Here is a 17,299-nt window from a genome sequence, read left to right as displayed (position 1 = left end):
CAGGAATGGAGGACATAACAGACATGTAGAAGGTGCCTCATTTCCTTGACTTTGTGACACTCCTGGTGAGTGATTTTCAACCTCGCTACGCAAAGAGAGCTCGTGAGAACGCACGTTCCTGGACCGTGCCGTCGGCCCCAGCTTAGGTCTAAAGAGTGTCTCGGGAGCCTGCTCTTCGAGAAGTGCCCCGATGGTTTTACACACGTGGTGTGTAGGTCGCGCTTTGAGTGCTGTCGCTAAGTGCGTTGATACTGCTTACATAACTATATTCAGTGTGCATTTCCTTTCCATTTTTAAGATGCCCCTGAGTTAATCAAGTCTGATAGGTTTTATTCCTCTTCCAACCTGTCCCTGTGCATCCATCCGTCCTTCAGCTCATCCATCCATTTTTCTATTCATCCATCCATCCTTCCATCCATCCACCCATCCATGCATCCATCCATCTATCCACTCATCTATCCACCTTCCATTCATCCATACTTTAACCGTTTTTAACAATCCATAATAGCAAGACAAATGGCCATAAATCATGAAACACCCTGCTCTGGTCTTGATCTGGTCTAGTGTCAGTGCTGAACCACCATTTGAAAGTCAAAGGTTGATTTTTAACCGTCAGGGCGACTCGCTACACAAAGTGGGTGGCGTGCGGCCACAGGGAGGCATCACATGGGGAGATTTTGTTCTCCAAGCAAATTCTGTATTTTATTAAATCCTTGTGCATGCACTCAGTGGAAGAAAGAATTGGTCACATTTTAGTCTTTTCAGTAACGTCCACATACACAAATAGCAGTCTCAGTCACAAGGGGCATCTTTAATATAAACGCGTAGAAAGAGCCTCTGTAAACCCTCAGGGATGTGAGGGGAGGACTGTAACCAGCACAGCCTCTCCTCTGTTCAGATGTCCATCTAGACTTTCTCCGCTGCAAGTGGAGAGTTTGCCAGTGTCTGTGGAGAGCATCACGCTATCGAGTAGCATACTTAAATTATGTAAGTTTGAACCACACGTAGCAAACTCTTTTTCTTCTTCTTTTTGGAAGAGAGACAGTGGAAAGAGTGAAAACAGATCTCTGATATTCTACCCTGATCTCAGAGGAACACCAGTCTAGGTATGCAAACCATGTATCAGATTTCCCCCAAACCTCTGTCGACACTGAAGTCTCCCCCACGCCCCGGCCTCCCACCCCTGCCTTTTTAGGGTCCTTCTAAGCAGTACCACCAGGTTCAGATAAAACTGGCCTTTATGAAGGGCAGCTCTGGGTAACTTGGGCGGCATCCTGCAGGGAGAGCTGCAGTAGCTGCTCAGGTGACGGGGCGAGCGGTGTCATCACCCGGGGACTAGGACCAAACACCCGAAACCTTACACATCCCCGCACTGGGGCCACTTGGCGGCACAGCCTCACAGACTTAAACCACAACAGAATGAGAGATGTGTTCCACGGGGCAGGTGTTGCCTCCTGTTGTTTGTTCCCAAGCACGGCACTCAAAGGGCAACTTGGGCTTGTTTGTCTGTTTTTGAGTAAATCAATTCGTTTATTCTTAAACGGTTCTAGACGAAAGTGATCTCTGTTATATGCATTGAACAAAATACATAATAACTAACAATACAATTTTGGTTTCCTTTGCTGTTTCTATTTTTAGGTAAACTTAAAAAATGCATATTCTTAAATTTCTGGGTGGCTACTTAAAAAAATTTTTTTTTCTATCAGGACAAGAAATATAAACATAGGGGTGGAGGTATAGCTCAGTGGTAGAGCACATGCTTAGCATGCATGAAGTTCTGGGTTCAATCCCCAATACTTCTATTAACAAAAAAATTTTTAATTAAAAAAAGACACATAAACATAAAATGTGCCATTTTCACCATTTTTAAAGTATGCAGTTCAGAGACATTAATTACATTCACAATTCTATGCAACCATCATCACTACCCATTTTCTAAACGTTTTTATCACTTCAAAGGGCAAATTTAAACTCCATAAATACATAGCCCTAGACTTAATTAAGCAGATAAAGAATAAGAAGCAAGCTGTAATGGGTGATCAAGGTGATACATTTATCATAAACATGAAACTTGGGGGGTTTTAAATCTTTTTTTAAAAAAATCTTTAAAATTTTTTTCTCTCCTTTTAAGGGGTCAGTAGGTTTATTTATTTATTTGTTCTTATTTATTTATTTATTTGTTTGTTTGTTTATTTATTTATTTATTTATTTTTAACAGAGGTGCTGGGGGTTGAACCCAGGACCTCATGCACGTTAAGCATACACTCTGCCGCTAAGCTACACTCTCTCCCTGAAACTTGGGTTTTTGAACCAAGTGATGAAGCCCACAGCTCAAAGCAAAACCCAGAGTTGGAGCTGGGGGTCACATCAGTGCTCTCTGGCTTCTGAATTTGCCCCTGTTCCTCTGAATGCTTTCCTGGTCGTCACGTCATCTGGAGGCCTTGCCATTCCCTGTTGTATTTAATTCTAATGGGTCTTAACTTGCCCAGAGTGTTATGTTTTGTTCTGAAATTACTTTTATCCCAGAGAATATGGTACAGTTGAATACCAAACAGCAAGATTCCGTGCCGGGGCACCACCACCGTGATGCATTCTTTCAAGTCTTAAAAACCATAATTGCTGGAGCCTTTGGACCGGGAGCACATCGTTTGGATGGATACATGAGGACTTGCTGCTCTGGGGGCACTGAGGGGGCAGCCGAGCAGACAGGTTCAAGTTCCAGGTTGGGGCCAATTCCTCTGAGCGCATGTTGCTTTGCCAACCTAGCTCGAGTCCACATTCATGAGTCTCCTGATGTCCAGCTGTCAGCCACTGAAAACAGATGCTGGGAAGACTGGCTGACCATGGCCCCTGAATTTTCTGCCCCTCCCCGCCCTCCCATTGATCGGGGGCGGGAGGAGTGGGTCTCTCTGGGAAGGCCTCTGCCGTCCCCAGTAGATCTGTATCTATGGTAATCGTAGGACGTTATTGTGAATAACTGGGGGAAAGAAGGTGTTCAGCTCTCCTTTGTAAACTGTCAGTGCGTAAGTAAGTTATTTGTGGCTTCAAAACATTATGTTTAATGAACACATAGTCTACCAGGTAAGGACTAGGGCAGCCCTCTTTAGGAGCTGTGTGCTCCCAGGGTGTGTAATGGGAGGTGTTTGGTTTCAGTTACGCACTAGGGAAAAATGCTGTGAGTCAGAGGGAAAAGTAAATTATGCAAGAGAAGCCGTGTGTGTGTATGTGTGTGTATGTATGTGTATGTGTCTGTGTGTGTGTATGTGTATATGTGTGTGTATGTGTGTATGTGTGTGTATGTGTGTGTATATGTGTGTGTGTATGTGTGTGTGTGTGTGTGTGTGTGTGTGTGTGTGTGTGTGTGTTGGGGGGGCTCTCTGGAGTTACTGTTGTCGGGACTCGTCCTTTTGCAGCAGGGGGACTTGTCTAAACCAAGGCTCCGTGCCAGCGTGTCTGAGGCTCTGCCCACCGGGATGGAGGAAGGGGCCCTGTGCTGCCGGATTCTTGCCTTCTGGCCCGTCTCAGGCTGGGCTAATTCTCCTAGACAAGGGCAGGCTTCTGAAATGAATCCTTTCCTCCATTGAGGAAGAAATTTCTCCTGTGGGTGAAACTCAGGCTCAGGATTGAACCTGAGCTGTGATCCAGCGATGAGATTTCGCTCAGGGCACAGAGAAGCAGAGTGGAGCTCAGAGCGCAGAGCTCTGGAACCTGGGACAAAGGCTGCTTCTCCCTCTCACCATGGGGCTGCCACCGGCAGGTGCATCCGAGCTGGCCTTCTTGTCCATAAAGTGGTGAGGAAGGCAACAGTGGTGCCCATGGACAGGTGTGCACTTGCGACACAGCGACTGGTCACTCAGTTGCAGCTGCTGCCATTACGGAAAATGCACAGCACGCAGAGGTGGTGGACAGAGGACAGAGCCCGGAATCTGAAGACAGATTTGATTTCATGTCTTGACTCGGCCACCGTTGTGCTGAGACAGGGCCTGAGTTTTACCCACAGGCTCTTAAAGGCTATCACTCCTTATAAATAAAAGGGAGAGAGTGGAGGGGCGTAAGAGGACCAGGGACTAGATTGGGTGTGTGTGCACCTCTGGGTCTAAGGATGGTCGGCGGTGGGGTTGGCTAAAATCTCTGACTGTCATCATCAGTACTCAAAGGGATGACGGCAGTTGGTGGAGAGAAATCTAGGTCAGGGAGGGACACTGGGGAATGGAGTGTGTGGCGGGGCAGTGGTGCGACATCCGGGAGGAGTGTGGGGACAGGTCCAAGTAGGGAGTGCAGTGACTCCCTCAGTCAGTCCCTTTACGTGGCCTGTCCCTCAGAGTGAGTGTGAACACCAGGAGATTGTACCCTAAGTCCTCCCCTACTCTACTTTAAAAATATTTTTCTGTAAAATAATACCCCTGACTCTGGACTTAGAAAGGAGTGCTAATTGTCCATCCTCGTGAGTTCTCTAGAACCTGCTGAACTGCACACTGCAGGCTGGTGCGTTCACAGTACATGACGTGCACTTCAACAGAAGAAAGTGAATCTCCTAAAGTGGTTGAAAGCAATTTAAAAATATTAACTGGGGTAAAAAACTGAAATCTCCTGATCCCTCACTGACCCACCCATTCCTTGTTCTCACCTCCCAAAGGGAAACCATGTGAACAGCTTCCAGAAGCTCCCTCTGACCGGGAGGCACAGATGGGCATATACAGGGGCTCAGACTACAAGGTGGGTCCTGCAGGGGCTTTTTTAATGTAACAATAAATCTCTCCACATCAATACGTATAAAAATACCAAATTTTATTATTTTCTTTTTCGGTAAGGGAGGATAATTAGGTTTGTGTATTTTATTTATCTCAATGGAGGGACAGGGGATGGAAGCCAGGACCTTGTACATGCTGAGCACACACTCTACCACTGAGCTGCACCCTCCCCGCCTCATCTTTAAACAGGTGCACAGCACCCGCTGTCCGTCAGCACGCTCACTTCTGTGAGCAGTCCTCTACGACTGGGCACTTACATGTTCCCAGAAATTTGCCGTGTACCTACGTCTCTGGGCATGTACGAACGTTTATGTGGGGGACGGACTCCTGGAAGTAAAATTGGCAGGACAAAGGGCAGATGTGCTTACATTTTAGTAGACGTGGCCACCTGCCCTCCAAACACCGGTCCTCACACAGGGTGGCCCAGCAGTGCGGACGGTGCCGGGGCCTCACACTCCGGGTCTGAGTCTTTGTTCTCTGGAGATGTTTCAAGGACCACTTGATGGGAGGCCAAAAAGAGGCTGGGCTGGGGAGGCAAACCAGCAGCCAGCATGGCTGGGGCTGGGACGGCTCTATTTTTATTTGCCTCTAAACTGGGATTCTGATACAAGGGTTTTTGATAAGAGGTTCTGCTTAAAAGAAAAAAAAAAGATAAAGAAAAGGTTTGAAGACTATTCATTAGGTAGTTATATGGCAACTGGTGATGAGAGGCCGTGCTGAGAGGCCAGCTTGCCTGCTGGGTGAGTCAGCCACCTTAGAAGTGGCCTTCAGGTGGCCGCGGCCCCAGCCAGCACCTTGATGGGATCCCTTGGGCGACTCCAAGCCAGAACCACCGGATGATCCAGCCCTGAATTTCTGACCTGCGGAAGCCGTGTGCGATAATGGATGTTCATTGTGGATCAAAGCCTCTAAGATTGGGGATACTTTGCTCTGCAGCCGTAGATGGCTAATGAACCTGGGAGTGTGAGGTGTGGTGTCCCAGAGCCTGCAGTTCTGTTTTTTGCACTGGGATTTGAACCCCACTTCTGATCCTGTCCCACGGGCTGTCCTTGGCCTTTCCTGTTAGTGTAGGACACACCACCCCTCCCACAAGGAGGCTGCACTCGGACTGGAGGTGCGGGGGTGGCCGGGGAGGGACACAGTGAGCCTAGACCCAAAGTAAAATGGAACGCAGGCCGTGTGGTCACCGTGATCTCTGAGACACAATGTCGTAAACGGCCAGGAGGCTTCAGCGAGGAGCCAGGCTCAGCGCAGCTGAAGCGGGGAAGCTGTTCCTTTCACAGTGCTGGGGGGAGGAAACGGGGTGCTCCTTTGCTTGTTTGTGGGGAGCTTGGAGGCGTGTGCTCGCTTTGTAGGAAGAAGAGGAAAGAGTGTTCAGGATGAAATTAAAACCACAATCTCTGCAGGAGAACTGATGGAAAGAGGGGTGCAAACAGAGAAGGAACTTTGAGCCAGACTTGAGTTGTTTCCTTGAATCAACAGGCGGGGAACCCTGCCTCGTTCGCCCAGGACTGGAGACTCGGACTTGGTGTCAGTTGGACAGTTAGATGGTACAGCCCACAGGCAAGGTGTGCAGGGCTCCCCTGGCCGCAGTGAGGGTCAGGGGCATACAGGACCCCCCGCCCGTCCACATGGGGCTCGCACTTGCACTGAAGGTGAACTAGAGAAAGGGGAGACGGAGGCCCCCCAGACAGGGCAGTGAGTGGCGGCTCCAGGCTGTACTACGTGTGGAGTGAGCGAATGTTCGAGTGGGGTCATTCCAAGGGGGCAACGGGCAAAGGAGGAATGAGGGAGGCCAAGGTAGGGCTCTGTAGGGTGATGACAAGAAACTGGCATCGATCCAGGAGGTAAACTCAGGCCCGCACAGGGTGATGGATAGGGCAGGGGGCAGGCTGGAGGCCCGGGGGGGACTTAGTCAGAGTAGCGGGGTCTGCAAGGGAAACAGCCCAGGAGCCTGAGCACGGGAGGGACAGGGAGGGACCAGGAGGCCAGGGCTGGGCCACCGCTCACTTGTCTTAATCAACAGCCAGGGCCTTTTGTTTCCCTCTGGAAGCTCCTTGAGTCCCTGCGAGGCCCAGGCTTGTTCCTGACAGTGGTGGCTTTGTGCTTCTCTCTGAAATAAAACTTTTATCCTAAAAAAGAAAATGTATCCAATGGGGCCTGTCATAATCGCAGCATTCAGGTCTTCCCCAGCTCCGGAGGGGAAGCCGCGGGCTCGCGGGGCACTGGGGGAAGGACCGGATAAGCTGGCCCCGAATTCTTTCTCCCTCTGGATATGTATCGAAGATACACAGCAAATTCAATTCCAAAACTTGGCTTCGATTTTTTTTCCATCAAACTCTTTTGATGTTGGGAAAGACCTGACTATGCGGCCAGGATCAGTAAAATTTGGATTAAATTCCCAAAAGTTTGGGGGAGCGTGAAAAAGGGGCGGGGAAACCGGGGAGGGCTGCAGAGCAGGAGCACTGGCGCCTGGCATAGGGGCGGCCTGGGTGGGAGCAGACGCCCCCCCCCCCCGCGTCTCCCACCCGCTGGGGAGAAGCGGGCTTCTCCTGTGTGATGGGCTGCGGGGGCTACCTCGCAGGCCCCTTTTGTTCCGCGAGGGTCCAGCACTCAGAGCGCACGCAGGACGCAGATCAAGCCGAGGCCCTGCCTCCCTGGGCAGGTGCGGTCGGGTCACTGTGACCCAGCTCGCACGGGAGCCTCCCGGCAGCCCGAGCCCGCGCAGGCGCCGGCCGTGGGTGTCCGCAGAGAGGCCAGGGTTTGCTCTCACCTGGCGCGAAGGAGGAAGGGGGCCCTGGCGGTCACGTGGCAGCGGCGCCACGGTAACAGCGTTAACGCTCGGGGCTCCGGGGTCCTGTCAACAACAAAACGGGACAGCCTGCGCCGCGTGTGCCCGCAGACTCCAGGGAGGGGATGGGGGGGGAGGCGGGGCCGTTTTGCGGGCCTGGGGCTGCGGTTTCCCGGCGGGAATGAGGTCACCGCTGTTGAGTGGCCGGGCCGGGCGGGGCGGGGCGGGGCAGGGCGGGGAGGACTGGCCGCAGCCTGGTGCCCGGGTCCCCGGACACAGCAGGGACCACAGGCTGCGGGCGGCTTGAGCCCCGGGAGGACGTCTGTCTGCGGACGGGGACGGATGCCCGCGACGGCGCGCAGATGGGAACCATCTTAGAAGGGACACCAGGCTCGTCCCCTCCCGGGAAGGCGCATCCCCCGCCGCCCGGCACCGGCGGGCAGCCCCGGGCCGCGTGCGGGCTGCGGGCTGCGGCGCCAGGCGGTGCTGGGAGGGGGCCCTCCTCCGCGGCCCGCGGCCTCCCCGGGTCGCCGGGCTCCGCCGGGCGGCCTCCATTTGCCCGCTCTCCGCGGCGGGCCTTTGTCTCGGCGGGGGCCGCGGCGCCCCCTGCTGGCAGGCCCCCGGCCGGGCGGGCCGGCCTCCGCCTTCTCGGGGTCCCGCTGCAGTCTCGGGGAGGCCGCGGCCACGCGGACGCAGGGCGCGCGGGCTTCCTCGGTGCGAGCGAGATGCTGACGCAGGAGTGCGTGCGGGCCCGCCGCCGCGCGGGGTCCCCGCGGACCCCGAGGGCAGGCAGGCGGGGCGCGGGGCTCCAAGGCTCTGTTTCCCCCAGCTTTTTCAGCAGGGCAGGGAATCACGTGCTGGTGTCCACAAAAGCTTTAGAGAACTGACCCCTTCAACCTGTCCAGAGATGTTTTCCAGGCTGCAAAGCCTCAGCAGTTTGAAGACCTTTTACGTATACCAAAGAGCTTCAGTCTGGATGAAATGCAGAATGCTAACATTTTCACTTTTAAGAGCCCAGGGGCCGAGTGCAACCTAAGCACACTTGTAAATCGTGCAAAACAGGCACTTGTGAGAGCCCCCCCCCCCCACGGCCCCACTCCCAGTCTGTGTCAATGCTGTGTGCCTGGAGCGTCAGGAACCCAAAATTCTGAGAACTCTTTTTCCGGCTGGCGATGTGGAAGTTTGGGTTCACAGCGGGGATTTTGAAATCTCTGTAGGATTCCAGTCAGTGTGGGTCATGGAAAAGCAGATTCACTGGCCCATCCTGCCCCCTTCAACGCGCTACGGAAAGGTGGGCCTGGGACCCACGACCCTGTGTCCCCTGCAGCGTCCAGCACATCCTAGGTGCCCTGTGGTGAAACAAGGATTCTGCTGAAGAGACCCACTGCAGGCACCTGGCTTTCCAGAAGCAACGGATTAGAGTCTCCTATAGTTAAAAAAAAAAAAAAAAAAGAAAAAAAGAAAAGGAAAAACCAACAACAACAAGTAAAAAAGAACACAGCATAATCCAGCAGCTCAAGACCCCGAGTGTAGAAGCAATTTGCTTCTGAAACTCTAACAGGAGATGCTTCAGGCACGTCCCGGCAGCTCTGCAGCCGCCAGCAAGTAAATATTTCCACGTGGAAGAAAAGGATCCTCCAAGATGTAGCGTGCTCCGTTCAGGAGAGAGTTGCGGTGAGGTTCCCGGCTTATAGTGGCAAAGGGCATTATTATGTATTGATTCCAGCTTGACAGCTGTGTGGCTTTCCATTAGTCCCACGTGAGCTGAGTCTGTCCGACAGCCCTTCCCATCCCCATCACTTCAGGGAACAAAAGAGCAACCTCGGGCAGACAGGTCACCCTGCACAGAACACTCTGATTATCTGGTGAGTCAGAAACAGTCATATTAAAAGCTTGGACAAACCTCATGTTTAATCTGCACTGTTATTCCTCCCTCTCTTCCATTTCTGTTTGCTCCCCAAAGACTAAAAAAAAAAAATCTGACTTGTGTCACTTGTGCCCTGAGTTTGAAACAAGCAAGGGGCAGGTCTAATGTGAAATTGATGGCTGGCAGTCACCAGATATCATCTTTGTTATTCACACAGACAGCGTCTTTTTTTTTTTGTCTCTTTAAGTAAAAATATTCGGGCGAGTGGCCGGGAGTCTCAGGCTTGAGTCTGCTGCTCTCCTGCCTGCTCAGGTCCGAGGCGTCCCCAGGGAGCTCGGAAGCCCAGGAAACTTTCCTGCTCTGAGGTTTCAGAAGGACACTTTTCAGCCAGACTTCAAGCCCCTGAAATGAAAGTGAATTCTGCCCAGCACAGACGGGTCATGTTTAATTCAAGAGAAATTCATTCACTCGTTTGTTCTATAAATATTTATTGAGAGCCTATTTTGCCTAAGAGGCTGCCCCTCATGAAAGGCCACGATTTCTTGGGCGGACTGAGCCCCCACGTGGCACAGACCCCCAGCTGCTTTCTGTGTTCAGCCTGGCCCCGCAGTGAGTCTACACAGGCCTGATCCCGGAGCTCTCAGGTGGTTTGCTGTTTTGTTTTGTTTTTTAATCAGACTCTTAACTGCTTATTTAATCTAAAAAAAATTTTTTTAGGTAAATCGTAACGACAATACTGGGATAGCTCCTAGTGTATTTTATTTAATTTTTAAATTTTTAAAATTTTATTTTTTATTGAAGTGTAGTTGATTTACAATGTTAGTTTCAGGTGTACAGGAAAGGAATTCAGTTATGTATATATACACATACGTATGTATTTTTTTCAGATTCTTTTCCATTATAGCAAATTACAAGACATTGAATATAGTTCTCTGTGCTCTACATAGATCACTGTTGTTTATCTATTTTATGTATGGTAATGTGTGTCTATTAATCCCAAACTCCTAATTTATCCCTCCCCCCTTTCCTCTTTAGTAACCATAGTTTGTTTTCTATGTTCATGAGTCTATTTCTGGTTTGTAAATAAAATTCATATCTTGACGGTGGAGGGGATAGCTCAGTGGTAGAGTGCATGCTTAGCATGCACGAGGTCCTGGGTTCAATCTCCAGTACCTCCATTATAAAAAAAATTTGTATCTATTTTTTAAGAGTCCACATGTAAGTGACATCATATGATTTTTGTCGCTGTTCTTCTGATTTACTTCATTTAATATGTGTTTAATCTAAATTTTAGCACTAAACCTAGATCTACTAAAAATAACAGAGGACAAATATAGCCTCTTGGTTGGGTGGGGGGAATATAAAATACGGGGGAAACTGCCTTCAGTTTCAGTCATCACATCCCCAGCTCCTTAATGAAGACATCCCCCCACCCTGTGCCCTCATTCCTACAATGTAAACAGCCAGTAATAGCTCCGATTTCTCTTTGTTCAAACAAACAATAGCCTTTCTAACTAAGAAGAAAATTAGGATCAGGTGAAAGCTCGTTTTCGGGGGCTTAGAGCATTCTCTTTTTTTCCCAGAAGGACGGAGTCCAGCACTAATCTCGAGAAGAATTAGCATTTAAAGTTGGGAACAGAGTCTGCCTTCATGGTGACCAGGCACACTTGTGACTGAGTTTGAAATATTTTTTTCTTCTCTTTAACTTCCTCACTGAGGAGCGGGAGTTTGGGGTACAGCAAGGTCAAAGGTCTGGGAAGGCAGCAGCCCCTCCCGGCTTTGGGGCAGACCCGCTGCCTCTGTGACAGCCCAGGCAGGCGAAGCCTCGGTGCTGGGGGCCTGGGTTTCTTTGCCAAATTAGGGGCTTACACTTACGAATGTCCTGAGGAGTGCTTAGCAATGAAAGATGAGCTCAAATCTGCCCTGAATGCCTTGATTCCTTTCCAACGTAAAAGGAATCTCTTCCTGCTTGACCTCAAGTGCTTAAAAAAAAGCACCATGTGATTTGAAACTTCAGTCCCTGGGAGACATAAAAGAGACTTGGTAAACATTCGGTGTTATTCTATGCAATAAATTCAATTTGGGGCCAAATTTCAAGAGCAATCCAGGGACGTGCATGTGGGTGGGTAAACCTGAAACATGGTGACACACTTTTCTCCATTTTGCTCTTTGTGTTTTTAATAATTATTAATTCTGGAAGTCACTGGAATAGGCCAATGAGCTGATCCTTTGCTCATCAGTGTTTTCAGGGTCTGAAAAAGCGCTATACTGCATTTTCACATGTTATCTCCGACGGTTTGATGTCACTTTTCTTCAGGTTTGTGGTAGAATTTGGTTTCCTTGTTTTGGATTCTAATATACCAACAAAAATAGATCTTAAGAAGTAGTGAAGTTTTTTGGGGGGGGCCTCAAAATAGCATTTAATATCTGGTGTTTAGTGAAATTAAGCAACTCAGACGGATAAGCAATTATCCTTCACATCTTTAAGGCATAGAAATTAATACTAAGTTAGAGCTATTTCATTTTTCTTAATGGAAAATATTGGCTCCATGAGGAATGGACTGTCATACCTTGTAAATGTTTTAATTTAAGTAGAATGAAGAGACAGCCTGAATTAAAATGAGATTGAGTGAAAAGAAGAACACGAGGGAAGGAAATTCGGGTCAGGAGAGTTAATGCTGTAGGAAAATTCTTTGACTAGAACCAAGGCGGTGATTTGAGGGGAAACCGTGGGGCCAGTGAGACGGGCTTCACTGCAGGCTGTGGGGGTCGCATCCCTTTGGGGCCAGTGTGTGATCCTAAAATATCACACACGTGGCTTGCAGAAGTTTTGGGCTGCTTACAGCCAGGCCACAGTCTTCCCAGGTACGACCCATGAATCTGATCTTGTGGGGGACCAGCAGGCAGACAAGGAACGCTGGATGGACTGCGGGGCGTGGAGGCCGGTGGGGACGTCCTCTCCCTGGACGGCCTGGGGCATCTGGAGAGGACCGGCCGGCTCCTCCGCGTTCACCGCGGGAGCCCCCTTCGCAGAGGGAGCTGTGCTCCTGTGGCCTCTGGAACTTGGAAATGATGCCAAAGGAAAATTGATAGGAGGTTGTCAGGAGGAAAAGGGAAGTTTCCTTTTGAGCTGGACGCAGGGCCCCGGCCCTAGAGATAATGAAGATGGGGAGACGCGGGAACGCTCACACGTTCCTGGCGGGGCTGCAACATGATGCGGCTGCTTTGAGAAGGGGTTTGGCAGGACCTCGAGAAGTTAGCTCAGCAGTTCAGCTCCTGGACATCACCTGTGAGCGCTAAAGAGACGTCGCACAGAGGCTGGCCCACAGGCATTCACAGCCGCATTACTCGTAACGGCCAAAAAGGGGAAGTGGCCCAGACGCCCGTCAGCCGACGAGCAGATGAGCAGCATGTGGTCTATCAGCTTGGCCCTAAGAGGGAGGAGGTACTGAGCCCTCCCAAGAAGCCAGTCACAGGAGGAGGCTCAGAGCAGGCAGAGCTGCGTGGTGAGGACCAGAGCGGCCGTCCTCGGGACAGGGAAACCTCCGCTCTGCTTTGAAGGCCCTCGTCAGGCCCACCCAGGGCATCGGGGTGATTGTTCCGAGTTCAGGCCAGCTGGTCAGGGCCTTCCGTTACATCCGCGGGCCCCCTCGGCGCCAGTACCGAGGGCAGCGATGGGCAGCGATGGAGTGACCGGGGCTGAGCCTGGCGGCGACACCTCACATCGCCGCCCAGAGCCAGTCACGTGGCCTGTTTTTGCTTGCACTGCTGCTTCCTGTTCCCGAACCTCTGAACGCCCGTGGCTTAAGGATTTTGTCTGCGGCCAAATCGATGGTTTCTCCAGTTGGGAAACAGAAGTTGCCAGCTGGCCATCCCAGGTTTCTTGAGTGGCTGAAACAAACAGGAAAAAAGGAGAAATGGCTTCTGGCTGGGGTACTTGGCAAGAGCGATGGGGTGAGGGGAAGGGATACCAGGGGACCTGGGGAGGGAGCCTGGGGGCTGTCTCCTTACACCAACAAGTCCAGTGGTAAAATGTGAGCAGAGACTGACAGTGGTTGATTTTATGTGTCCACGTGGCTGGGCCTTGGCACCCAGGTTAGTGGTCAAGCATGTTTTGGATGTTTCTGTGTGAGCGTTTTTGGGTGAGATTAACATTCAGATCAGTGGACTTTCAGTGCATAAGAAACCTTCCACAGGGGGAAGGCAGAGTTCAGTGGTAGAATGTGTGCTTAGCATGCACGAGATCCCAGGTTTGATCCCCTATGCCATTAAGTAAATAAATAAAAATAAATCTAACTGCATCCTCCCACCAAAAAAAAAAAAAAAGCAAAAAACAACTTCCGCAGTGTGAGTTGCCTTCCAGAGCGTGTGTCGGGGTGACGAGTGGGGTGGGGCCCATCCGATCAGGTGAAGGCCCGAACTGAAGGCTGACCTCCAAAGGGGCAGGCCCACAGCTGACGGCCTCTGGACTTGAACCTCAGCATGCCCTCCCCTCTGGGTCTCTGGCTGACGGTCCGCTCTGCAGATCTGTGCCTGCCAGCCTCCACAGTTGCCTGAGCCAGTTCCTCAAAATAAATCTCTTTCTGAATATACACACGTCCTTTAGGTTCTGTTTCTCTGGAAAACCCCGACTAACACACTCCTCTACAGACAGGACCGGCAAACTCAATTCTCAGGTTCAAGAATAAATATTTGGAAAGCCCTCGTGTCTAAGGAAAGCAAGCCCTTCGAGATGCTGGCTGAAGGCAAACAAATCCGGTGGCGGAAGGAAGGCCCTCGGCAGCAGCGCCGGCCACCGCAGGGTGACGCGGGCCCTTCCTCCCTCGCTGTGTCACGTGCACGTTTATGAGATAATTACTTCTCGTTTCCACCCCTCCCTCTTCTCTCCCACGCTGTTGTGTACACAGCTTGTTGGCAGCTGATCACCACGTAGTAAGCAGACTTCAGAACAGCGGGACGGCACACGGGTGGGACTCGAGGGTGGAGACACACTGGCGGTGAGGACGGACGGGACGCAGAGGGTGACCGTTGAGGCTTTGGGCTGTTGCCTGTTGGAGAGAGAGTGTGTGCATGTTTTGTCTGAGATAAGGAGAGGGCACTGTGTTAAAGAGAGCTAGTTGTTGTTGGAAGCAAATGTCAGGGAAGAAATGTGTGTGTGTGTGTGTGTGTGAACCTAGAAGAATGGAAGAAGTCGATTCAGTGGGCATTTCTCACCCCTTGTGTCTTGGCAGAATCCCTCAGGTGCTGTGTTAGGGGGATGCAGTGCACAGCTGACCCCGACCAAGGCTGGACCACAGGTAACTCTCCCCCTCTGCCCCAGTGCGGTCTGAACTTGGGCACCAGACCTCAGCGGGACCTGCTGGATGCTCCCACGTGGATCCTGGACTCGTTGACAGGAAGTGGTACTTAGAATCTGTTCACAGTCATTGTATTGTTGTCCAAGTGCTGGAATCCTGGCCTGACTTTTCATGCAAAGAGAGAGCCATGCTGCTTCCTGCTCCTTGACCCTCCGGAATTCCGGAGCTCCTGGTGGCCTTCTGAGTCCTCCCTCAGTCAGTTCTGTGGCCCTCCCCCCATTCAGTACCCCACCAGTGAGCGTCTTGTGCTTAACGTAGACAGAAGTGGTGGTTCTGGTTGCAACCAGAAAACTGATCAGGCTGTGGGGTGTGATCCCCAGGAGAGAAGGGGGGGTTCTGAGACGGCTGCCCATCGAGGGAGGCTGGCTTCCCAGAAGAGATCTGTCCGTTCCGCTCCCTAAGACACAACAAAGGAACTGCAGCTCTGGCAAAGATGGGGGCTGGGATGTTCTTTCCTGGCCTTCCTCTTTTTAATGATTCAGGGTTACCCTTAACCCCTGCCGTCTTGGTTTCTTCCTTGTACCAGGGGCAGACCTTGCGGTTACCGCTGCCCCAGATCCCACCTAGTGCATAGGAGGACTGGCACGTAATAGGATGTCCCCCAATAACACTGGAAGCATTGAAAGTTCATGGTATGAAAGGGGCACCTTTGGAGAAAAAAGCCAAGCAAGCGTCTGCTGTTGCATGCTGTGCTAGAATTTGATCGCTTTGGATTCTGCACACAAACCTTCGTATTTGTTGTGGAATCTAGCTGGGAATTTTGCCTGCTCTCCAGGGTATTAAAACATCCCACCCCACATATGTATGTATACATATAACTGAATCACTTTGCTGTACACCTGAACTAACCTTGTAAGTCAACTACACTTCAATAAAAAATTTAAAAACAAACAAACAGAAAAAAAACACACCGTCCCACAAATGGAGAAAGGTCTTCCATAGCAGGTGGCTTAGACGGTGGACCGTAGATTTAGCACTTAAACCTGGATTTCTCGCCTCCCAAATCTGTGCTTTCGGTGTTAGAACGGTCGCCAGATTCCAACTGGTCCCCCCCCCATAGTAAAGTATCCCGGAGAGGGGAGCAGGGGTGGGTGGGGGTTGGGCTGGCCACTTACCTGTGAGGTGGGGGCTCAGACTGAGCCCCTGGGGACACTGGATGCTTTGTGACCTTAAATAAGCCTCTTTACCTCCCTCTGCGCAGTTCCACATCAGAGGGGAAGGAAAGTGGTAGGCACCCTCTCATCTTGCTGTGCTCCAGAAAAACTGTACAAAGGAAGAAAGTGAAAGCAGAGCATCTGTTTATCTTGTGTGATTTTGCAACACATTCTGTTGAAACATTTCAAAATCCTCCTTCTCATCCTGGTTCACAACTGCTTTTTTTCAGAGGGAAACTCACATATTTTGTGAACTCAGCCACTCCATTTTACTCCTTATTCCTGGATCGGAGTCACTGGGGTGGGGAATCACTTATGACCGTGTTATACGAGGCAGCAGAGAGCATGTCCTCTGTCCCAAGCAAGTCTTTTTCTGGGAAGATGGCAGGTCTGCTCAGCCCCAAGCCAGCTCCATCCCTGCTTGGAGGGAGCAAGGGCTGGGTCAGCCCTGTCTGGACAATGAGGGAAGTCAAGGTTTGCAGATGGAGGAAGAAAAGCAAGCTGATGGCCATTACTATGGTTTGTAAACACAAAAGAAGATATTAAAAATTATACATGAGATACAGGGAATAATGTTCCAAACATCCCAGACCAGCCACTCGGCTTAAGCATTAGAGCTGACCGACACTGAAGGTCCCAGGTTATGTACTGACATATATATGTGTATCTCCTAATTTTGTGTTCCTTATTCACTTCATTTCCTTTATAATTTTCCCACATAGCAATGTTCCCTTAAGCCATATATTGCTTAATCTTGCATATTTTTGTGTCTCTTTTGCATATTTTTGGCTCTCTTTTGTGTCTCCAGTACCTTGCTGGAGGCACCCTGCTTTTTCGTTCTGGTGTGTGTGAGGGGTGTCATCGTGGGTGTCGATGCACGTAGCTCTAAGTCCTTCATTCCCACTGAGCTACGGAATCCACTGCACGAATACACCGTAATTTGTTTACCCATAAGAAGATATGATTTTTTCTCTTTTTTTTATTGCTCACACTATCATGATATTTTAGTATTATCTGCACATACGTAATTATTGTACATTGTTATTCATAAGTTGTAAACTTCCTCTGAGCATTGGCTCCACTACACACAAGACTGGACCCTGAATTGCTGGATTTTCTCTGTAGTTTCTCTGGAAACCGGAGATCTGCAAGCCAGGGGTACGGCCAGTCTCCTCTCTCAGCCTCCTGGTGCCTCCCTGTAAAAGCAGTAACCTGCTCTTCAAATGCTGCTTCCTCCCAGCTGTGCCACCAGGTAGACGTCGAAACCTCAGGGATATCACCAATACTTCCTGACACCAAAACCCCAATTTATGTCACCTGTAGTTTAACCTAAAGGCGAGTTTCCATCATTAGAATGACAATGTCACTTCGCATGTCTT

General features: G+C 50.5%; 1 long non-coding RNA gene across 1 annotated transcript; it reads right to left on the bottom strand.

Annotated features, from left to right (window-relative positions):
• Positions 1-10,665: 10,665 nt before the first annotated feature.
• Positions 10,666-16,147, bottom strand: LOC106728833. The gene is made up of 2 exons (XR_004316213.1): positions 15,882-16,147; positions 10,666-13,300 (listed from the first exon to the last, which is right to left on the bottom strand). It is a non-coding gene; the product is annotated as an uncharacterized LOC106728833 (long non-coding RNA).
• Between the last annotated feature and the right edge of the window lie 1,152 nt (positions 16,148-17,299).

The sequence above is a fragment of the Camelus ferus genome, chromosome 30, assembly GCF_009834535.1.
Source record: "Camelus ferus isolate YT-003-E chromosome 30, BCGSAC_Cfer_1.0, whole genome shotgun sequence".
Classification (NCBI taxonomy): domain Eukaryota; kingdom Metazoa; phylum Chordata; class Mammalia; order Artiodactyla; family Camelidae; genus Camelus; species Camelus ferus.
This window is presented reverse-complemented; position numbering and strand designations above follow the sequence as displayed.